At 45.5% G+C, this 24,690-nt stretch overlaps 1 protein-coding gene across 26 annotated transcripts in view; it reads left to right on the forward strand.

Moving 5' to 3' along the window:
* The first annotated feature begins 22,683 nt into the window (after positions 1-22,683).
* Jakmip3 (Janus kinase and microtubule interacting protein 3) overlaps positions 22,684-24,690 on the forward strand; it is a 123,154-nt gene continuing 121,147 nt past the window's right edge. For 25 of the 26 annotated variants that reach the window (XM_076912402.1, XM_076912464.1, XM_034517572.2 and 22 more), the window contains exon 1: positions 23,019-23,103. The gene's annotated coding sequence lies outside the window, so the exon portion shown is untranslated. Of the gene's footprint in view, positions 22,721-23,018; positions 23,104-24,690 lie in introns of those variants that run through there. The other variant, XM_076912423.1, reaches the window with a different exon arrangement.

The following is a 24,690-nucleotide window of genomic DNA, read 5'->3' on the forward strand; positions in this document are numbered from 1 at the left end:
TCAAAGGGGGGGTCAGAATATAGATGCTTGGCTAGCATGCAAGAAGCCCTGGATAAAAACACTTAAGTTTCATGGCCCATGCATGATGTCAAAGGCAGAGGCAGGACAATCCTGAGTTTTGAGTATCTAGAACCCACACACAGTAAGAGATGGTGGACTCCACAGAGTTGTCTTCTGACCTCCACATTCCATCCCCAGTACTGGCACAACCCCCTCCTCCAACACACACACACCACCACAATACTACTACTAAAACAATACAAAACAAAATAGGTTCTGTACCGAGTTTGGTTTTGCCTACACCTATGTTTTTGCATCACAAGCTTGCCTGGTGCCCAGGGAGTCAAGAAGAGGGTGTTGGATCCCTGAAACTGAAGTTCCCTCTATATCATATGAGCCCCCATATCCGTGGTTCTCAACTTGTGGGTCATGACCTCTTTGGGGGTTTGAAAGAGTCTTTCACAGGGGATGCATATGAGGTATCTTGCATATCAGATATTTGTATCATGATTCATAACAGTAGCAAAAATCACAGTTATGAAGTAGCAAACATTGTACGGTTGGGGTCACCACAAGATGAGTATTAGGGTTGTCACAGCATTAGGAAGGTGGAGAACCACTGCTCTGTGTGGTGCTGGGAATTGAATCTGGATTCTCTGCAAGAGCAGCCACTGCTCTTAACCGGTGAGGCATCTACCTCTCCAGCCCTTTAACTGCTATTTTTCCCTGTGTATTCTTAGGATAATGCCTTGTGAGCTGAGGTCAGGGAAGCAGAGCCTGCTTCACAGAGATTGCAGAAGTGGAGTAACAGGTCAGGTGGCCTGAGACCAACATGCCAACAACTGTCTCAGGACAAAACGTGCCCAACAGCACATCTGTCATGTAGCACACTCTGATGGGTCCTGGGGACCTTTTTCTTCTCTACATTACAGGGAAGGTAGCTGACATGCTCAGTGTTGTTTCTTCTGCTTCCTTCAGCCCCTTTTTAAAGTCAACTCCTCTGCCCAGCTCATTGGCATACTTGTTCTATGTTATCATGAAGTGTTGCCTGACTCTAGAATCAAAAATAACAATGCCAGTTAAGATCTATAAACTAGCTGGGTGGTAGTGCTGGGTGCCTTTAATTCCAGCTGGGCAGATCGCTGAGTTCAAAGCTAGCCTAGTCTACAGAATGAGTTCCAGACCACCCAATGTTAGAGAGAAACTCTGTCTTGAAAAACAAACAACAAAAAGCAACTTTGGAAGAAATGGTTTATTTTAGCTTATAATTCCAGGTTATAGTCTGTCATTGCCAGAGAGTCAAGGCAGGAGCTTCTGGCATCCAGTCACCGTATCATGAGGGGAGAGCAATGGATGTGTGTGGCTAACGCTCAGCTTGATTTCTCTATTCAGATATAGTCTAGGGCTCCAAACCAAGATATTGTGTTTTGCACCTTCATGCTGGGGCTTCCCATACCAACTGAGGCAATTAAGACAATCCCTCACAGACATTCCCACAAGCCAAACCCCACAGCAAATTCCTCACTGAGACTCTGGTCTCAGGGGATTATAGTTGTGTCAAGTTGACAATTAAGATTGTGGTTAGAGAGGTGACTCAGGAGTTAAGAACACTAGACTATCTTCTAGGATCTGGGTTCAGTACCCAGGGCAGCTCACAGCCACCTGTAACTCCGTTTTCAAAAGACCCAATGCCCTCTTCTGGCCTCCATAAGCAATACATATATGTGATATTTGTACATACAGAACAGAGTGGCCAATACAGCCTGATGCAGGAGGTGATGTGCGTACACACATGCAGGTGAAACACCCATGCACACATAAAAAATTTAAGGGAAGGGCCCTGGCGAGATGCTCAGTGGCTTAGAGAACTTGCTGCTCTTCCTGAGGGCCTGAGTTTGGTTCTCAGCATCACATCAGGTAGATCACAAACCGCCTGCAACTCTAATCCAAGAGGACCCTGCATTCTCTTCTGCCTTCCAAAGATACCTGCACCCACATGGCTGACTCTTACACAGACATACACACACACACACACAGTAATTTAAAAATAAACAAAAGAAAAAACTAACCAAACAGTGCAGTTTTTCCTGAGCACAGAGCCAGAATAATTTTGAGGGTTTGGGTGGCCACACTGGCCGTGGCATAATGATTACTATAGTGAGAGCCCAAAGCAAAAAGAAGATTTGGTGTGTGAGCCAAAGGTGGCAAAAGTGACAGATGTGACTTGCACCCAGCTGGGAGAAGTCACAGGGCATTGGGGAAAGGGACTATAAAGAGGATGTGCTTCTCCATAGTAAAAGATCAGAGGAGGGAAACTGAGATGAATGCAGCCCCTGCTGGCTTAGCAGGAGGTGTGCCTCTGAAGAGGTGTGCCGTAGGAAGAGCAGTTCAGCTCCAAGGAGCCTTCTGAGAAGCTTCTGCCTTTCTGGCAGGAGCCTCCTGCATCAGGCTGTACTGACCACTCTGTTCTGCCTCCTTCCCTCCTCCAGGAAAACACCCACTTTTCCAGGAATTCACAGTGACGCCTATGCCACACACAGTTTATTCTTAGAAACTGGCGTGATGAAATATTCAGAATTGTAAACAACATGCACACGCTTTGCTTTAGGTCCCAAGTGTACTTGTGCATCGTCCCAGTTGGCTGCAAAGTGAGATCCCTAGGGAAGGAAAGGGTGTTCTTTGATAAAAGCCTGGACTGTACTTGCCAGAGAATGTTCAAAACAGGAAGCAGCTCGGGCTTTGAGAGTCAGGCACAGCCGAGCTGAAGCCGGACAGTATCCCCAAGGACCCATCAGAGTGTGCTGGGCTGTGGCCGCTGCTGTTTATTTGTCCTTGGTCGGTGAGGCAATAGCTCCAAGCCTGCTTCACAGAGATTGCAGAAGTGGAGTAACAGGTCAGGTGGCCTGAGACCAACATGCCAACAACTGTCTCAGGACAAAACGTGCCCAACAGCACATCTGTCATGTAGCCTCTCAGGGCACACGCCCATAGCCATATCGCCACATGGTGGTCTTGGCATGGGGAAATGGGAACAGACTATCTTTAAAAAGAAAGGGCTTTTATAAGGAGGAAAGGTAGGTGCAAGATGGCTGTGAGCCAGAAGATGGCACTAGGCAGTCTCCAGCCCCAGTGAAAACTCTCTTTCTTCCCTCTCTGCCTGGAACATTTCAATTGACCTTGATCTTGTGAGGCAAATTCCTGTCCTTCTTTTTTTATGTTTGTTTGCTTGCTTGATTTTTTGTTTCACATTTTTGTTTGTTTGTGACAGTATTAATACATAACCCAGTTGACCGTGAACTTGCAATCTGTCTTCTTGCTTCATCTTCTAGAGTGCCAGGTTCACAGGTTCACCCTGCCTGGCTCAGTAATAATTGCCTTTTTGTTTATTTGTTTGCTTGTTTGTTTTTGGTTTGGTTTGGTTTGGTTTCTCTGTGTAGTCCTGCTGTCCTGGAACTCACTCTGTAGACCAGGCTGGCCTTGAACTCAGAAATCCACCTGCCTCCCAAGTGCTGGGATTAAACGTGTGCACCACCACTGCCTGGCTCTGTTTGTTTGTTTTTAATGAGGCAGAAGCTCTTGTATCCCAAGCTGGCCATCAGTTATATGCTTATTTTATAAATACACACACACACACACACACACACACACACACACGGTCCCTCTATCAGGATCCTCACCAGAGTGTTATCTTTGTTAAACCACAAACCTATGGAGTCACCATTGGACCCATGGCCCACCCAAGTCCCTGCCCTATCAACATCCCATCCCCTGGCAACACCATATTTTTTTTCTGTCACCACAGACTTGTCTTTTTCAGAATGCCATGGATAGGAGTCTACAGTATAATATTTTCAGACTGGCTTGCTCAGTATTTTGTTTGGTTTTTGTTTGTTTATGTTAGAAAGAATCTCTATGTAGGGCTGCCTGGCTTGCAACTCACTATGTAGATCAGATTGACCTTGAACTCACAAAGATTGGCTTGTCTCTGCTTCCTTGGTGCTGAGATTAAAGGTGTGTGTCACCATGCTCAGCCTAGACATGTGGTCTTTCTTTTATTTTCAGGGATTTCTTTTTATGTGTATGGGTAGGTGTTTTGCCTGTGTGTATGTCCATCTGTACCCCAGATGCAGGAAGTGCCTGAGGAAGCCAGAAGGAATCAGATCCCCTGGAACTGAAGTTACAGAGAGTTGTGAGCCACCATGTGGGTGCTGGGAATAGAACCCTGGTGCTCTCCAGTAATACCATTCTATGTCTTTTCCTGACTCAGTAGCTCATTGTTGACTCCTTCCATTGTCTGGATGGAACAGGATGTACAGTCCTTTTATTGAAGAATACCTCAGTGCTTCCAAGCTGTGGCTGTTACCACCACAGCCTCCATGAACATGGGTATACAGGCTCAGTGAGGATGCAGCCTCTAGCCTTCCTCCCCTAACCCTCCTCTGAGCTCTCCCACATCTGTTCCACTCTACTACCACCCAATCTTGCCCCAGTCTCCTGACAGGACTCTCCCTACCCAAGCCATAGGCTGACCCTTTGCCCCAGATGCAGCAGTGAGCATTTTCCCGACTCTTCGGCACTGTTCTCTTGTTAACTGCATTTCTGGCCATGTGCTGTCTTTAAGAGGATGTAGTCTTCATAAGACAGATGTCTTTGACTCTCAGGGCAGAAATCTTAAAAAACACAAGTAACGGTTTCTGATGTTCAGGTATTACAGTAGGGGTTTAGTTGTTGTTTTGAAATAGAGTGTCTCTGTGTAGCCCTGGCTGTCCTGGAACTCACTCTTTAAATGAGGCTGGCCTAGAACTCAGAGATCTGCCTGCCTCTGCCTCCCCAGTGCTGAGATTAAAGGCGTGCACCACCACACCCCACATCAATGTTTGTTTTCCTTTAACAACAGCAGCTGTGGCTGAGGAAGAGACCATGTGGTTTCCCCAGCTCATCCCCCTCCACATCCTCTCACCTTGGGCATTTGGGCTACTGTCCAGCTGAGAGGAAGTAGCTGCCAGTGCTGGAGTTTCAGCTAGATTTAGGGTGGGTAGGGAGCCTGCACAGCAAAAGGTTGCCAGATCTCAGATGGAGACCACAGCACAGGCCTCTCCCTGCTCATGGGTGGAGGTAGCATGGAAGGAAGACCTCACTGTGCTGCTCTGCCATTCACTCCTGCAGAGCACAGTAGGTGGTAGAAGGGACACTGGTGGAGGGGGTGGGGGATGGGGAGTCATCAGAGCAAGAGGCAGCCTTATCCCCAACTCTGACATTTTGCTTCTGCTCTGCTCATGTGTCATCCCCCCTCCCACCCCAACCACTTCTCAGCTTAGATATAGCTCCCCAGAAAACATCAGCCAGGACTCTCCTGACTACTTCTGTGGGAACCACCTGAATCCTTAGCCTTGAAAACCCCTTTAGGGATCTTCACATGGACCAGGCACACAGAACAGCAGCTTCCAAGCTTGGCTCCACAGCATCCCCCTTTTGGCGAACATGTTCAAATGACAAATTCCCAGCTTTTCTACAGTTCAGAAGTCTTCTAGAGTCTATCTAGACTCTGAGGTTGTGATGATTCTGGAGGCCACAGGCAGTGCCCCACTCCTGCTGTCAAACCTGTTGGCTTCAGGTCGTCTTCTCTGCAGCTGAAGCCATCTTAATAGCTTCTTAGTCTCTGGGATCAGGAGTCACAGGGGACACAATGGCCCAAAGTTCTGATGTGAGAAACACCCAAGCAACCCAGACAAACCCAGGCTTTTCATCTGAGTAGGCCCACAAAAGCATGGTTGAAAACTCCAGAGCAGTGCATGGGCAGCCTCTATGAGGAAGATGCTCACTGGAAGAGAGCAACACAGAGCCCGGCTGGACAATGTGCTGCCCAGGACCCCGAGGACTTCACAGCTATCCACTTGTCTGTTCTCATCTCCTCGGGGAGTGGGGTTCAGTGGTTCCTTCCAACCAAGGATGAAACACTTCATGCTCAGTCTCTAGTAATAACCCACAGACAGCTCATCTTTCTGTAAGCACCTTGTGTGACCCTGGAAAGTAAATGGTTCACTGTACTCTTGTTCCCAGAAACAACACATAATTATGCAAATCAAGAGGTCAGCTCCTCTTATTCCCTTTAAAAATAACCATGGAACTACCCAAGCTATCAAGGGTCTACACTTCAGAAAAGCCATCAAGTCTCTGAAGGTGACATTTTACAGAAGTAGGGTGTGCCATTCCGGAGGTGTAACAGCAGTGTGAGTAGGTGTGCCCAGGCCAAACACTGAGGATAGATTGAATCACTGGGGGAAAAAAAAAGCACTAAATTTTGTCTGCATACGTTTAAAAATACAGAGGGTAGCCAGGTATGGTGGTTCATGTCTGTAATCCTAGCACTCCAGAGCAGAGGCAGGATGATGTCTGTGAGTTCAAGACCAACCTGTTCTACATAGCAAGTTCTAGGCCAGCCAGGGCTACCTAATAAGACTCTGTCTTAAGGGGAAAAGAAAAAGCCAGTGGTAATGCTGACCTTCAGGGTTAGGCATAGATTATTCTCTGATCATTAGACACATCCAGGTAGAGAGTTCATGCATCTGCCCACATAAGAACTCCCCTGCCGCACTACAGACTCGGGACTGAAAACAAAACAATATAAAAAGCATCCCCGAAGAAACAAAGCACAGGGAGAGATTTGGTATGAATGAGTGCAACTTAAAGATAAGGAAAACGGTCAAGCACCATAGCTATGCAGTTATGCAGCCATAACTATGAGTGTTCAGCTGTGGATGGTCATTTGTATCAACCTCCCCACACCCAGGCCTCAGGGAACATTTCAGAAGTGGGGTCAGAAAAAAGAAATCTAAGTGCTGGAGAGTGGAGCTATGACATGTCCTAGCACTTGCACACATCAACCCACAGCAGCTGTGATCATGTGTGTAAGATCCACCCACTCAATATTCCAGCCTGGAATGAGGGGGTATCCTGAGGACCTACCCTGAGCTGAGGAGCTATTGCCATGTTGGATGCTGAAAGAGGGAGCCTCAGTGAGCTTAGGGGTAGTACTACTAAACTCAGTGGGTGAGAGACAGGGTTGATGAAGTCCAGGGGTTGAGAGGGGAATGACACATATGACATTACTGACATGAAGTTGGGAGGAGGCATGATGGGGGTAAGGGGTATGGGTGGAAATAAAATACGTTGTATACATGTATGGAATTTTCAAAGAATAAATTAAGCCAGGCATGGTCGTACATGCCTTTAATCCCAGCACTGTAGAGGCAGAGACAAGGGTATTTCTGAGTTCGAGGTTAGCTTGGTCTATAGAGTGAGTTCTAGGACTGTCAGGGCTACACAGAGATACCCTGTCTCAAAAACAAAACAAATAAACAAAAATAACAACAAAAAACCCAGAAAACAAAAGCAGAAGAATAAGTTAAGAACATTACTTAAAATTATTACAACTGTCAAAGTTCCTTCATATTTGTGTGCATAACTGTTCGTAAGTTTCAGAACTGAGAAGATGCTAACAAATGCTGGACCACAGATACATGCTTCCTCCTGGGAAAATCTGAGCTGAGCTCTCCAGGTGGCCATTTGTTGGCTCACTGACACCCCCTGCTGTCTGAGATGCAGAAACCTGAAAATAACACAAGAAACTGCCTAAAACTGGAAGCTGTGTGCAAAAATGTCCATAGCGTTTTATTCAGAGCAGACACAAGTTAGAATGTTTCTCAGTGTCCCTCCACAGGAAAACAGGCAAACAATGGTGACTTCACAGAGCATCACAATGTCTAGTGCCTTAGGACTTTCCACCACTTTGACAAAGTACCAGAGAAGGGGGAGTTATTTTGGCTCCTGGACATCCTGCTCCATTACTTTGGACTTGAAGAGAGGTACAGCATCAAAATGTGTGGTGGGCAAAGCTGCTTATCACAGGGGATCAGGAAGGAAAGGCAGAGTAAAGCGATCTAGAACAATACAGCCCCTTCTTGGTCCCAGTGACTCACTAGCCCATCCTGCTGTGGACTGCTCAGTGGATTGCTCTGCTGGTGAACTTACAGCCCTCTGACCACCAGGGACCAAGCTCTCAACACAAGCCTTTGGGGACAGTTTATGTCCAACTCAGAACACCCAGCCATAAATAAGAACAAACCACAGAAGCAGGCAGCAATTTGACATGTTCATGGTCACGTTGGCTCTCCCCACATCTGCTGCTTCTGCATCCATGGATTCAGTCAATCACAGAACCAAGTCCCAATGGTAGAGAGCTTACCCAGTGGGTGTAAAGCCTGGGTCAGGTCCCTAGTCCTGGGGCTGAGAATCAATCACAAACTGAAAATGTATGTTTTGTTTTATTTAAGAGGGTTGGTGATTGATATAGTTACAGGATATAGAATCATCTAGAAGACAAGTCTCTAGACACGCCTGTGATATAGATTAGTTAAGCTGAGATGAGAAGATTCACTGTAATTGTGGACAATATCATTTCATAGACTGGGGTCCAGTACTGATAAGGAGAAACAGATGTCTGAGCTGTTTTCTGAGCTGAGCATAGATTTCCATCATCCTCTGTTTGCTGATATGGGCACACCGCAGCCAGCAGCATCATTCTACTGCTTCCATGCCTTCCTCCCTCCCTCAGCATGATGGACTTCCCTTTGAACTGTAAGCCAAACCTCGTTTTTCCTCTTAAGTTGCTTTGGTCAAATTTTGTGTCAAAGCAATGAAGAAAGTAATAATACACAGGATCTTGTTTTATCTCTCTGACTGCCTTGGCCTGGGTAGGCTGTCCTTGAACTCATAGCTGTCCTCAGTTTTCCTGCCTCAGGCTCTTCAGTGTTGGAATTGCAGGTGTGGGTCACCACTCCTGATATATTGAAGATATTAAAAACTCGTGCTGCTCTCACAGAAGGCCAGAGTTCAATCCCTTCACCCATGCCAAGAGGCTCACAGCTCCAGTCTGGAGGAATTCAGTGCTTCTGGCCTTTGTAGGCACTTGCACTCAGTGCATTCATGTGCACTCCCTCTTGTACACACACACACACACACACACACACACACACACTCACACACACTCGATCACTCACAATTAAAACAAACAAACAAAAATAAGGGGCTAGAGAAATGGTTCAGCAGTTAAAAGCATCAGTTGCTCTTCCAGAGGGTTTAGGCAATTTTAGCACCATAGGCTGCTTGCTTATAACCATCTGTAACTGAAATCTCATAGGATCCCTTTCTTCTGGCCTCCACCAACACCAGGCACACATGTCATACATGCAGGCAAAATACCCATGCACATAAAATTAAACAGAAAATTAAAAATAAATCTTTCAGAAATCACTATCTGCTTATTTTTTAGTGTTGGATTGAAGTCAAGGCCTCACACATACTCAGAAGTTCTGGAACACTGACCTACATTCCCAGTCTTACTTTATTTTTCTGTTGCTGCCATAAAATGCCATGATAAAAGAAAATCAAAGGAAAAATCACTATAGGAATGGAGGTGATGAGGGAGAGAGGGGTGGAAGGATGAAGGGATGGAAGGATGAAGGGATGGAAGGATGGAGGATGGAAGGATGAAGGGATCTGGAGAGCTGAAAAGATGAACAGGATATAGGGATGAAGACACAAAGAGATGAGGAGCAGAGGGGGTGGAGGGAAGAAGGGGTGAAGGAATAAGGGGATAGAGAGGTAGAGGGATGGGTAACAGATGAACAGCAAACAAAGCTGCTCAGAGTGCACAGAGTTCCTTAGCAAATGTAAGCAGTGAGTGGATTAGGTTCGAGAGAGACGCACTGGAAACCAGAGGACCAAAAATGTTCCCAGGAGAAAATGACTGCTGAGGTATCTTAGTGAGAGAGCACTTGCTACAACAACAACAACAACAAAAAAAACAACAAAACCCCAAACAAACCTAGAAGGAAATGATTCTCCAGTCAAGGACTTCGGTCACCCACACAGATGACACCCCATCCACACCTGGAGCTTCTGCCTTACTGTCCTGTTCATAGATTCACAAGCACACCAGTCAGCTTTAACAAGCTGGGCTTTGGACTGGTACAGACTGTGTGTGCCTTAGTTTCCACATCTGCCCGTGACCGTGGGTGTGACTAGCCACTCAAGTTCCTGCCTTGGCTTCCCAATAATGGTGGACCATAACTTGGAACTGTAAGCTGAATAAACCCTTTCTCCCTCAAAATCGTTTTTGACAGGGTGTTTGATCCAGAAATGAAACTGGGACACAAGGTCTCAAGTAGCCCAGGCTGGCCTCAAGCTCTATACATAGCCTTCACCTCCTCAGTGCTAGGATTATGGTCACACACTACCACACCCAGCTTACGGTCAGGGCTTGTATACTAAGCAGCTGTGTTACATCCCCAGCCTTTTTCCATTGCTTTTTATTCTGCTCTTTGTATCCAATCACGGTTGTACCATGTAGTTCACTGCTTTAGATAGCTTTTTAAAGATAGCTTTTTAATATAATCTAACGCTGTATATTTATAATTGTATACATTGTTTCCCAGAATACTTAGAATCGTTACTGTTCATGTTATTATTCTTTTCTTTGTTTTGTGGAGTTTTTTTGTTGTTGTTTTGTTGTTCAAGACAGGGTTTCTCTGTTTAATCCTGACTGTCCTAGAACCCATTCTGAAGATGAGGCTGGTTTCTAACGCTACCTGCCTTGTCTCCCTAGTGCAGTGCTGGGATTAAAGGTGTGCACCACCACCACCTGGCTGGATGTTCATGTTATTCTTTGTGATGTGTTTTTTCTGTTTTGGCTTTTTGTTTGTTTGGCTAGTTTGGGTTAGTTAGGTTTTGTTGTTGTTTCTGTTTTGAGGGAGAGTACATAGCCTTGCTCCACTTTCAGTTTCCTGTGTTTCCTGTGTGGGGTTAAGATGTGATCTCTCAGCTTCCTGCTCCTGCCGCCATGCCTGCCTGTTGCAGATTCAAGTCCTCAGAAACCATAAGCTAAAATCAATTCTTCCTTAAATTGCTTTTCTTTTGTAATAGTATTCTACCACAACAACAGAAAAGTGACTGATAAAAGGCCCCATGACATTTTAATAATTTTACATACACAACCTAGAAAAGTACCATCTGTGCTTCGTATCTGTGCTGTATAGATCTGAGATGTACTTCAGAAAGTAGATTATTCCAGCTCTTGCTCAACACTTTTACTGCCCACAGGGTCTGGGAGCCCCTGAAGGGTTGTGTAATACTTTTTGATATTGTTGTGTGCTTTGACAGTAGTAAACATTTTGTATTCAATAAGGTTTGAACTGGAAGTGGTAGCATACATCCATAATCCTAGCATTCAGGAAACTGAAGCTGCAGAATTTAGGTCAGCCTGAGCTACATAGAGAGACTTGCTCTCCAAAACATTAAAAAAAAAAAATCCCCCCCAAAACAAAACTCAAACCCACACAGATTTTCGTCTTCGCCCCTGCACATCGGTTTGGTAGAAGTTGCCAATGAGACCATCTGTGCTTGGAATTTTATTTGGGGAAAGAATTTTTTAATCCATTGATTCAATATCTTTAAAATCTTTTTCAAAGCTAATTTTGCTATGTTTCCAGAGTTTTTCATTATGTCTTTAATTTTCAAATTTATTGGCACAGAATTTACAAAATTCTCATTTTAAAATATCTGACCCATTTTTTTATAAATGTGCCTGAAATTTGTAATTTGTGAATCGAATTGTGTGTGTGTGTGTGTGTGTGTGTGTGTGTGTGTGTGTGTGTGTGTTATGCATGCATTGGATTGGAGCATTCACTTGCCCATGTGACCTGATCATGTGTATTACTGCAAGTAGAGGAAGGATGTCTTCCTTTGTTGCCTATTTATCTGAGATAGGGCCTCTCACTGAACCTGGAGCTTGCTGGTTTTGCTTGCTAGGCTAAGTAGCCAGGGAGCCTTCTCTCTGCACTCTCAAGCACTGGATTACAGATTTATGTGGCTGTGAGGATTTGAGTTCACGTCCTCACTGTGGCACTGCAAGTTCTTCTTAACCCTCTGAAGCCAACCCCTCGAGTCCCTCGATGGGTTTTCAAGATCCCACTACTTCTTTGTTGCTCTTAAGGATTCTTATTTTTGACTGGATTTAGAAGTCGAAGCTCTAAACGAGGACAGCCTATGTCGCTTGGCAATCTGTTCCTGGCATGTTTCTTTGGCCTCCTTTACTCTCTTGGACAAAATTGTAGGGTATAATGCAGCCTCCATCTTGTTTCTTTTAGTGAGTTGTTCTCTCAGAGAAATACATTGGTGTTTGAGTTGCAGGACACTGGAGTAATAGGACATCGAGCCTTGGGTGCCTTGGTCCTAAGCTTCTTACCTCCTTGAAGGGCTTTCTCACAACCTATTGGCAGATGTCATCTTTAGAGAGACTGAAGACTTTCAGAGTCTGCAAGCTAGTTTTCTCCAGCCCCAGCTGCCAAGGCACAGTCCAGGAGTGGTCCCCTGAGTCCCCCCACCCCCCAATGTGAACACTCAGACTAACATCGTCAATGAATCAACCAAATAGACTTGCTCTTTCTCTCACTAGTCCTCCTTGGTCTATAACACGAGGGCCCCTTACTCTATGGCAGGCACACTTGTTCACTTCAGTGACTTTCTGATAGCTGGCCGCTGGGAAGGATATAATCAGCTCCATGTCTGCCACCAAAAGCCTCTAAGGGCATGTTTAAAGTAGACTCTGGCTGTGTTTATTTTTCTATTGTACTTTCCCTCCGATTTCATGAGATTTTTGTCTTATAGTTATTAACTCCTTTCACTATATTTGAGTTTGATTTGTTATTTTTCTATGTTCCTAAAATACATAGAGAAAAAAAAAAATCCTTGAATGTCCCAACAGCCCTGCCCCAAAGCCATGCTACTATTCTACTAGCTAACAAAATAGATTTGGGGAAGCCTGGCCTGGTGATGTTGCTCACCTTTAATCCTAGCACTTGGGAAGCAGAGACAGGGAGATCTCACAGTGAGTGCCAGGACACACCAAGCTATGTAGAGGTCTCCTCTCAAAAAACAAAACAAAACAACAAAAAAAAAACAATCTTATTCCATTAGCACACACTCATTGTATGTGGTGCCGTGTTACATAAGGACATTTTCATATAGATGTATAATGCTCTTTGAGCACACGCTCCAAGTCCTCTCCGCCCCCTTTCTCACCTCTCTGGAGCCCTCCTGTTAGTTTCCTCTGGTCCCCCAGACACACACATGCACGCACACAAGATGTGTGGCAGGGGTGAGTGGAGAGAGATGGCTTACAGGTTAGGAGTGTACTCTGCTTTTTTCAGAGAACCAAAGCTCAGTTCCCAACACCCAAATTAGGCAGTTCCCAGCTCCAGAGTGTCTGATGCCCTCTTCTGGCCTCCTTGGGCACTGCACTCACATGTACAAAACCACTTAACACACACAATCCCACATTTAGACACACACACACACGTTAAAATCTATGAAACCACACATAAATGAGGGCATTTGATATTTGTCTTTCTGAATTGACCTAATTCACTTAACATGATTGTCTCCACGCACACCTATTTGCCTAAAATGACATAATTCCATTTGTTTTCATTGTTTTTGTGTTTTGGAGACAGGGTTTCTCTGTGTAGCTCTGGCTGTCTTAGAACTTGCTTTGTAGACCAACTTCCCTTGAACACACAGAGATCCATCTACATCTGCCTCCCAAGTGCTAGGATTAAAAACCTGTGCTATGACCAGCCATAATTCCATTCTTATGGCTGAAAAATCCCATTGTGTATATACAGCATGGCTTTCTTATCTGTTTCTCTATGGTTGGAGACCTTGATCAGTTTCATAACTTAGCTATTTAACTATTGTGAAAAGAGCTGCAGCAAATCCTCATGTACAATTATAACCTTCGAGGTACTGATGTGGTGTCCTTTGGGGTGAACACCCAAGCTTGGCATAGCTGGGTCATAAGGTAGATAGATCTGCTGTTTTAAACTTTTGAGGAATTTCTATATCAGCACTGGTTTATAGCCCCACCCTCCAACATGTGCAGAGATTCCCTTTGTCCACTACTTCAGCAACACTTTTTATTGTTACTTTTCTTTTAAAATTAATTTTCTAAAATTTTATAAGCATGGGTGTTTTGCCTGCACACATGTCTGTACAGTACTTGCATGTCTCATATTCTTGGAGACAAGAAGAATGTGTTAGATCCCTGACTAGAGTCACAGATGGTTGTGAGTCATCATATAGGTGCTGGGAATTGAACCTGGAACCTCTAGAAGAGCAGCCAGGGCTCTCAGCTGCTGAACCATCTCTGTAGTACTGGCATTTGATTTCTCTCTCTCTCTCTCTCTCTCTCTCTCTCTCTCTCTCTCTCTCTCTCTCCCTTTCTTCCTTCCTCCCCTCTTTCTTTATTTTCTCTCTTTTTTCTCTTTCTTTCTTTCTTTCTTTCCTTCCTTCCTTCCTTCCTTCCTTCCTTCCTTCCTTCCTTCTGTCCTTCCTTCCTTTCTTTCTTTCTGTCCTTTCTTTCTATTTTGTTGTTGTTGTTGAGACAGAGTTTCGCTCTGTAGCCCTGGCTGTTTCTGGAACTCATCTGTAGACCAACCTGACCTTAGACTCAGAGATCCACCTGCCTCTGCCTCCTGAGTGCTAAGATTAAAGGTGTGCACTACCACTGCCTGGTTCTCTCTCTCTCTCTCTCTCTCTCTCTCTCTCTCTCTCTCTCTCTCTCTTTTGGTTTTTCGAGACAGGGTTTCTCTGTGTAGTCCTGGCTGTCCTGGAACTCACTCTGTAGACCAGGCTGGCCTCGAACTCAGAAATCCGCCTGCCTCTGCCTCTCAAGTGCTGGGATCAAAGGCATGTGCCACCATTGCCCGGCAATATTTGATTTCTTAATCGCTGTCATTCTGATATGGTCTCCTGTAGGTCAGACTACATGAAAACAATATGTCGCCAAGAATGGCCCATATTCTTTCTCCACACATGAGGCACTGGGTTACAGGCATGTGTCGCTGCTCCTAGCTAAGCATATGGATTTTAAATGTGTACACATGTAATGGCAACTGGCCTTGGCTGTGTAGCCCCTGTCTTGCCTTTAGATACTTTGACCTGATGTTTCACTTCCGGCTGTGGAATGCTGAGGGCCGCTCTCACAATATCTCCCCTTGGTAACTACGGTTTCCATCCTGGCATGTTTAAAAGCCTTCTCTAACACATCATGTTTATTCTTTGACCAAAATGTGTTATTCAAAGTGTAGTTTTTATTTCCAAGCATATGGCCACACTCTGGTTATCGTGTTACTGATTTCTAGCTTAATTGCATTATGGTCAGACAATATGCTCTATGTGATTTTGTGATTTTAATTCTTTGAATTTTTTTTTGAGACTTGTCTAAAATATGGGTGGCATTTAAAATTTCTGCTGTGTTTAAAAACATTACATCACTGACCGCAGCATTCTAGAGAAGCCTATCAGGTCAAGTTTGTTAACTGTATTCAGAATTTATGTGTAGGGCCTGCTTATTTGTCCATCTGATTTATTTTCATTTTATTTTATTCTGTGTGTATGAGTGTTTTGCTTGTGCATTTATTTGTGCACCATGTGTGTGCCTGGTGTCTAAGAAGGCCAGAAGAGGGCTTTGATCTCCTGGGTCTGGAATTATATGTAGTTGTGGGTGCTGGAAATGAAACCTGGGTCCTTTGGAAATGCAGCCAGCACTGTTAACCACTGATCCATATCTCCACCCCCTTATAATGTTTTTATTAAAATATAGGATCTCAGTATGCTGCCCAGGGTGCTCCTCAGTTCTTGAGCTCAAGTGATCCTCCTGCCTCAGCTTCCTAAGTGCCATCATGCCCACCTTCTAATAGTTATTGAAACAGGGACATTGATTTCTCTCATGATCATTATAGAGTGTTGCATTGTTCTTAATATGTCAAATTTTGCTTTCTGTGTTTTAACTTATATCATTGTATACATTGAAAACACATGTCTTCCTAATGAGCTGATTTCCTTCTTCTGAGTGGCCATCGTTATATCGGGAAATACATCTTGCCTCAGTCTATTTTGTTGAATGGAAGGATAGAGACAGCAGCTGCCTTGGGAGCTGGGCTGTTGGAATTTATCCACAGTCTGCTTTCTCTGTTTCATTCACTTATACTTTCAAGTTGCTTTTAAATTTTTAGAGGTTGGGGAGGTCAGCAGTTAAGAGCACTGAATGCAAAAAAAACCAAACAAACAAACAAACAAAAAAACAAAACAAAACAAAAAAAAACACTGAATGCTTTTCTGGAGAACCCCAGTTTGATTCCCAGCATTCATATGGGTGGCTAACAACTATCTATGACTTCAGTTTCAGAGGATCTGATGCCCTCTTCTGACCATTATGGGCACTATACACATGTGACATACATTTCACACACAAACACACACACACACACACACACACACAAATAAAAATAATAAAATAGATCTTAAAAAAAATAAACTCCAGGCCAGATGGTGGTGGCACTCACCTTTAGTTCTAGCACCTTTGAAGCAGAGGCAGAAGGATTTCTGAGTTTGAGGTTATCCTGGTCTACAGGATGAGCACTAGGACAGCTAGGGCTACACAGAAAAATCCTGTCTCAAAAACAAAACAAAATATCCACCCCCCACAAAAACCAATAAACAAACAAACAAATAAATAAATTTTAGAATATGCCTTTGTTCCTGAGGACACTTTTCCTATCCTTTTGTTTGTTTGCTTTTCACGGCAGGGTTTCTCTGGTAGAACCTGGCTGTCCTGGAACTTGCTCTGTAGACCTGGCTGATCTCAAACTCATAGAGATCTGCCTGTGTCTGCCTCCAGAGGGTTGAGATTAAAGGCATCACTACATCTTGCTAAAAAGATCTTGTTTCACTTTCTTTCCTGGAGGGTATATTTTTCTAGATATACATTTCTGATAACTCTCCTGGATCTCTTCTTTTCCTTCTTCTTTTTCCATACAGGTCAGTATGCCCTGGAACTTACAGCAACATTTCTTCCTTAGTCTCCTAGGTGCTGCGATGCAGGCATCTGGCCCCAAATATTTTTTTTCTTTTTAAAATGTAATACCATTCACGTGTCTTCTTCATACACCGACCAATTTTGGTATTAATTCAAGTGCTGCCATGGCGAACACTGAAACGTCCAGTATGGGAATTCTAAGATTATGTCCCACCCGTCTTCCATGTGTTTTGCTTTGTGAGTTGGTGGTTTCCTAGCACACTTGTGATTTTCTTTTCTTTTTTTTTTTTTAAAGAATTTATTTATTTATTTTATGTAAGTACACTGTAGCTGTCTTCAGATACCCATATGAGGGCATCAGATCTCATTATGGATGGTTGTGAGCCACCATGTGGTTGCTGGGATTTGAACTCATGACCTCTGGAAGAGCAGTCAGTGCTCTTAACCACTGAGCCATCTCACCAGCCCTGTGATTTTCTATCTAGGTACTTCTAGAAAGAAAAGAGAGAAGGAAAAAGGAAGGAAATTAATTACTTGTGCATGGTGATTTGTGCTTGTAATCCCAGCACCAAGGAGATGAAGGTAGCCTGGGCTACATGAGACTGTATCTAAAATAAATAAGATAATAAATAAAATGCAGGTACCTTTCTCACAAGTGAAATGCCTCATCTTTGGTATGTCCTCTAAGGACTAGACTGTGCTTGCTTTGAACCCAGGACTGGGTATTTGCCCCTCTGCTCTGAAAGCAAACACTGTTCTTGCAGCTACTGCCAAATGAAGTGGCAAAAGTTCCTGTTCACCACCTGTCACAGTGTAGCGGACTGAACCTGTGTTCATTGTGGGCAGCACTATGTGTTTGGATCTGAGGTCTACAGGCTCCTGTGTTAGAACACCCTGTCTCCAGCAGGGGCAGGATGCTTTAGCAGCTTGTGGAACCTTTTGGAGATGGAGCCTAGCAGGCAGATGCAAACTTGTGGGGGTGGGCCCTGAAGGTAACAGTCACCTCTGGTTCTGGCCAAAAATCTTTGCTTTCTAATCCTCCAAGATTGTAAAAAGCCATTCCTGAAGTTTCAGACTCTACAAAACAGGAGCCTCTTCAGCCACCATGGTTTCTCCACCAGCAAAACTGTCTCCCTCTGAACTGTGAGCCAAAATCAGCCTCTCCTCCCTTAAGTTGCTCTGTCAGGTATTCTGTGACAGCAACCAGACAAGTAACTAATACAGCATCTCCTCGAGGGCTTGATTTAACAGCTTTCCAACTCTGCTAACTCTGCTCTTTGCCACAATTTAGTTCAGAGGGACCTGGGTCAGTGACACTGAGTCTTACTGGCCAAATATATTAGAACCAGCTCAATCTACAGACTCCACGGGCAAGAAGCAGCAACCACCAAGATACCTGGCTGAAGATACAGGCATGACAGGATGAGAGACCAAGAGCCTGCTATAGCACTAGTTCCTGGGGGGCACAGGAGACTGGGGCAGTTCTGCAAAGTGAGAGGAGACAGCATATTGCAACTTACATCTTTCACCACAAAAGGTAAATTTTGGGGACAGTATGTACCAAACTTGGGCATGCATTTGTTTGCCAAGTAAATTTGGGTGGGGATCAGAGAGGGGAAGTGCCGAGGAGGTTGCAAGGCAACATGCTTCCACTTGGCCTTGTTATGTTCCAAGTGTCTGTTGGACAGAAGAGCATTGTGTTACAGACCTTGTGAGGATAATCACAGTCAAGGCATTTGTGTGTGTGTGTGTGTGTGTGTGTGTGTGTGTGTGTTTGTGTGTGTGTGTTTGTGTGTGTGTGTCACCCACATGGAACCTCAGCAGAACTGTCCTATCATAGTTTATACATCACTAAGACCATACCAAAAAAAAAAAATTTCCAATCATTACTAGGTATTATTCGATCCAATAAACTTTGAAGATGGGTATGTAACACAAAATGCCACTGTAAAAATGAAGAGGTATTATTTGAGACTTGTTATGGGCTGAATTATCTCCTGCAAGCCACTAGCAATCCATACGTTGAATCCTTACCTTCAATTTGACTATTTGGAGATAAGTTCTTAAGACACCAGGATGTTCCAGGCGGTGGTGGCACTTGCCTTCAATCCCAGCACTTGGGAGGCAGAGGCAGGCACATCTCTGAGTTTGAGGGCAGCCTGATCTACAGAGTGAGTTCCAGAACAGCCAAGGCTACACAGAGAAATCAAAAAACCTATCTGAGGACATAACAAGAAGATGGCCATGTGCAAGCTAAAGAACGAGGTCTCAAGAGAAATGAATCCCATCAGCATTTAACCTTGGAATGGCAGTCTCTAGAACTGGGGCTGATGACGTCCTGTGTCTGAGCTAGTCAGTCTGTGCTATGTTATTAAGAGAGGTGTGAATCTATCTATAACATGAAGAATGTGCCGAGATTTGAAGTATTCTTCTTTCTAAAGCAATAGCCTTGACCTGAGTTAGTTCACTTTGAGTATAAATGCCAAGGAAGACTGACTCTGTAAATCCTGTTTACCCTCTGTCAGCAAAGCAGAAGTCACATACTGGTAAGTAACTTTTTTATGCCAATCAATAATGATACCAGAAAGTATATCACATTATGTCAGAAATTTGAGACACATGAGCTTATTAACCACAACAGATGCAGTCCTGTTATCAGGGCTATAAAAGAAGAAGCGCCCCAATACCTAGATGCAGAAGGAAAGATTGATCAGTTTCATGAGCCTTGCCCAGGAAAACTGTCAGAGGAAAAGACTCCTGCCTCCATCCTCAGGCTCCAGCCCAAGTGTATCTCCTGACATTCGGCCCATGCTGATCCAACTGTACCTTGAAAACCTGTCACCAGAGCTGCACCTGAATAGCTCTGTGCCCACAGGTTAGTGAGGCTTCTTATCTGGACCCTACCTTAGGTTCCCTGTGCCTGAGCCTGCGTTCCTGCTCTCCTCACCACCCACCCCATCATTGTGTGAAGTACAATGTGTAAGCTGGAGAGTAATATTAGTAATTAAAATTGGATTGTAAGGGGCTAGAGAGCTGGCTCAGTAGTTATGAGAAGCCCTGCAGCTCTTTCAGAAGACCTGAGTTTGATTCCCGGCACCTACATAACATAGCTTACAACCACCTATAACTCCAGATGCAGGGGTCTGATGCTATGTTCCAGCTTCTGCATATTAACACACACACACACACACACACACACACACACACACACACACACACACACAAGTAAATAATAAAATAAACCTTTAAGAAAAGATTGACATGAGTCTGTGATTAGCAATGCCCTGCTAGCAAACAAAGACAAGACTACTTGGTCAATTGCAGCCAATGAAACTGAGACAGCTTGTGATTTTTCAGATGTATCTATGATGTTGATATAATTCAAACAGCCTAATAAACCAAATAAGTACAAGATTATTGACATTTGTATGTGCTTGTTCAATCCCAGGACTTGGGAGGTAGAGGCAGGAAGATCAGGATTTCAAGGTTTACCTCAGTTATATAGCAAGTTCAAGGTCAGCCTGGAAGGTCTACATGGAAATCTGTCTCAAATTAAAAAAAAAAATCGAAAATAAGGAAGCTTGGTATGGTGGCTCGTGGCTTTTTTTTTTTTTTTTTTTTTTTCTCAGCACTTGAGAGGTGTAGGCAAGGAGATCAGAAATTCAGTATCACCCTCAGCTACCTGTAAGTTCTAGGCCAGTTTGGCTACACTAGACCCTGCCACAAGCAGAAGATTTCTCTTGGGTACGTCTGCATCTCGTAGCTTAGGCAGTGTCCCTCTGAATGCACTTGCTGCCCTGCTCCCCTCCTGGTCCTTCCACCTGCAGTAATAGTTTCATGGAAAGGTCCCTAAAAACAAGTTGGCCAAAGCATGCAAAGTAGAGCCAGGGTACAGACGACTCTGCCTGGGAGGCTGGCAAGGCCCAAAGATGCATGGCAGCACCAGAGCTCTCCACCTGGTCTGCAATGTGGCCCCAACCCATACCTCAGGGAGCCAGCAATGAGCTGTCTTCACGGGGGCAGAACCTTATTGTGGATATAATTTTCATTTTCAGTCCACTGATCTCACATTGGTATTACCACTTAGAGACCGATTACCTGGAGACCCCGTCACCTGACACGCCTCCCCCACTTGCCTCTGCGTGCATGCGCATGTACGAGTGTGTGCTGTGTGGTGTAGTCTGCTGGATCGTGGTCTACCTGAATGGAGATCTTCACTCCAGTACTCACCCTCTCCCTGCATCTATCTATCCTGTCATCCAACCTCCAGTCACTCAGAACCCACTCTGTCGGGTAAAGGCCCAGACAGAATATTTATGTGTTTTGTGAAATTTCTTGCTCTGTTTTGAGACAGAATCTTACTCTGTAACCCATGCTGGTCTGATATTTACTATGTAGCCCAGGCTGACTTCTGACAACCTTCCTGCTTCATATGGTAGCTGGGATTATGCCACCATAGCTAGACACATTTAGAAGTGGGAAAGAAACCCAACATGGAGGCACAGACCTGTAATCTCAGCTACTCAGAAGGCTGAGGCGAGAGCTTTGCAAATTCAAGAGTTGCCTGGCTACATAGCCAGAGAAAGGTAGTAAAACCTGTCACAGGAAGAAGAAAATGGACGAGAAGGAGGAAGAGGAAGAGGAAAAGGAAGAGGAGGAAGAAGAAGAGGAGAGGGAAGAGGAGGAAGAAAAATAGGAGGAGAAAGAGGAAGAAGAAGAGAAAGGTGAAGAGGAGAAGAAGGAGAAGACAGATGTTGGTGTAATTCTAGCACTTTGAAGGCAGATGCAGGTAGGGGCTCATTATAAGTTGAGGCCAGCCTTGTCAATATACAGTAAATTACAGAACACCCAAGGACCCTATGCAATGGTTAGGTTTGTTTGTTTGTTTGCAGGCTTTTATTATGTAGCCCTGGCATCCCTGGAACTCACTATGTAGTATGTAAACCAGGCCAGCCTTGAACTCAGAGAGTTCTGCCTGTGCTTAGCCTCCCATGTGCTGGGATTAGAGGCATGCACCACAATGTCTGGATGTGATTGTTACCTTTAATTGTCTTTTGGCACAACCTAGATAGAGTCACCTGGGAAAAGAGTCTACATGGGGCAGGCCTGTGAGCATTTCTGTGAGGAAGTAATGAATTGATGTGATACGACCCAGTCCCATGTGGGTGGCACCATTCCCTATGCAGGGGGACCCTCACCCTCCACCAAGTGAAGAAATGGAGCTGAACACAAGGGAGTAAGCAAGTGAGAGCTTTCATTTCTCTCAGCTCTTGACTGCAGATTATTTGTAACTAGCTGTTTGAGGTTCCTGCCTTGACTTGCCCACAGTGATAGACTGTAGCCTGGAATTGCGTGCCAAAATATACTTATTTGTTCCTGGAGTTGCTTTTCATTAAGGACTTTATTACAGCAGCAGAAATGAAACTAAAACACACCATCACAGGACAGAACAAACAAAAAAGTGGGGGAACAAGAGGATTGAGATACAGCTTATTGGCAGAGCGCTTGGCCCTGGGTTCCATGTCCAGTGGAAGGGGCAGAGGCAAAGAGAAGAGGGAGGACAGAGCTTTGAGTGTTGGGATGAGGAATGACATTTGCTCGCTGAAGACTGAAAAAAAACAAACAAACAAACAAAAACAAACAAACAAACAAAAAAAAAAACTATCCCTACAGAGCCCTGGAAAGCAGCTTTTGGAGCTGGGAAGCAAAGGGTTAAGGGTTGGGACACCCACGTGCAACTCGCGGGCGCTGCTCATGGCTGCTCACATCCAGCACGCAATGAGGGTGAGTGATTCCTACCACGGATAGTCCCTTGTAGGCGCGTGACCCTGGGCGACCTGCAGGCACATTTAACCTGACTGGCGTTTAGATCCCCACCTGGCTCATCAGGGTCTTCTAAATCACCAGGGTGATCTTCGGCAATGTCGTTTTTTCACTTTAACGAACCCAAGACTTATTTCTTAAAGGAATAAGCGCAGCGATCTGGAGAAGCTGAGGGGCGGGCGACGCTGGGCCGGCGCCGGCTGGAGCGCCCGCAGGGGCGGGCCGGGGTTCGGGGCGCTGCCAGTGGTGACGCGCGGCCCCCGCCCGCCGCAGCGCCACTGCGATGGCTGAGCCCGGCCGGCCGTCGGACGCAGCCGCCCGAAGCCTGATCGAGGGGAGCCTTGGTAAGAAGCCGTGCGATCCTCAGGATCCCATGCACCCCACAGCTGACCTGGGAAGGGATAAGGGATGCGCTCTGCAGGGCTCTTTACGCTCCACCGGCTCCTGGCACTGAGTATTCAGGGCCGGCTGATGCCCCGCGCTGCGGGCTGGAGGTGGCTTGGGGTGCCGGGGATGACACCGGAATGGAGCGAGATGGTGACGCCCAAGGTGGTGGAGATGGCACCGGAATAGAAAAGGGTGGCGACGCCCAGGGTGTATGGGATGGCGCAGGGTAGCGACTCTCAGGGTGGCGCCGGGATGGAGCAGGATGGCACCGGGATGGGGCAGGGTGGCGGGGTTCGCTCGACTCTGCCTGGTGATCCGGGGTCTGGAGGCCTTGCTCGGGTTGGGGGTCTTTGCCTCTCTTGCGTTCCACTAGCCATTTATTTCACCGCACCGGTTTCCCGCGGTGTGCGGGAGCTGGGCCAGCCTAACGCAGGCCTAGGGAGCTGCCGGTGACGCTGCGCTGGGTGTGGACGCGCAGGTGCGCCGCCGCCGCTGCCGCCGGGACTTGTCATCTTCACAGTACCTCCTCCAGGATGGTGCTGCCGGGCCTTTTTAGATTTTTATTTTTTTGGCAGATTGCTTAAAATTTCCCCATGTTCCCGTTTCCGGGATGAACGCACAGCAGTGGGACCTGCGCTGAGACCACCGAATTACCATTTGCTTGCATTTGGGAGTTGGAGACGCTGGCCTGGGCAGTTTTCTTAGGAAAAGGATCTGCCTATCCGTTTGACCTTGCCTATTTTAAAAAGAATTGGGGAAAAAAAAAAAAAAAAAAAAAAAAAAAAAAAAACCACCCAAATCTTCTGCTTCCCGGCTAGATTCGGGCTTTCTCCACAAGGTGGTGAAACGGGTAAAGCCCGCTTTGCAGACCGCCTGAAAATACAGTAAGCTGGTGGTGAAGGTGGTGACTCAGATCTGGGTGCTCACTGGCAGAACAGCAGGACACCAGAAAAGGCTCTGGCCTTAGTGGTGGGGCCCAAACTAGAGAGCGGAGTTGCCCTGTGGGTGGAGCGAAGAAGGCCAGGGGTTCTCTTTCCACCAAGATACGGATTTAAAACGCAGGGCACAAGGCCTTCTTGGCCCTCTTTTCTCAGGAAGCCAACGTGTGGTTTAAACCCTTAGAGCAATCGCCTCCAGTATTTCACTCTGCACTGGTGGGATGAGGAGTCTGGTTTACCTGCTTGTAGCCAAGCTTTGAGACACACAAACATTAGAGTGTTTTCTGCAGGAAGAGCGCTGGCCAAGCCCACATCATTCCATGTGGTTTCTGTGCCTGTGGACCTGTGTCCCTTCCCGGGGGTTGCCCTGGCAGACCCAAGTTCTGTAGCTGTAAGGAAATGCCACCACCACTGGTCTGGAGAGAATAGTCAGCCATGTATAAGCCACCACAGCTAGTTCAAAAACTTACTGTGGTAAGTAAAGGTTGTGATTTGGAGAGGAGAAGGTGGATGTGGGCTGAGTCCTGATGGAACAGAGAACCTGTCACTAGTGGCCTTTGCTGCCCTGCCTCTCCAGTTTCTCGTAAGAATCTCCCACCCACAATC

The sequence above is a fragment of the Arvicanthis niloticus genome, chromosome 1 (genome assembly GCF_011762505.2).
Source record: "Arvicanthis niloticus isolate mArvNil1 chromosome 1, mArvNil1.pat.X, whole genome shotgun sequence".
Taxonomy (NCBI): domain Eukaryota; kingdom Metazoa; phylum Chordata; class Mammalia; order Rodentia; family Muridae; genus Arvicanthis; species Arvicanthis niloticus.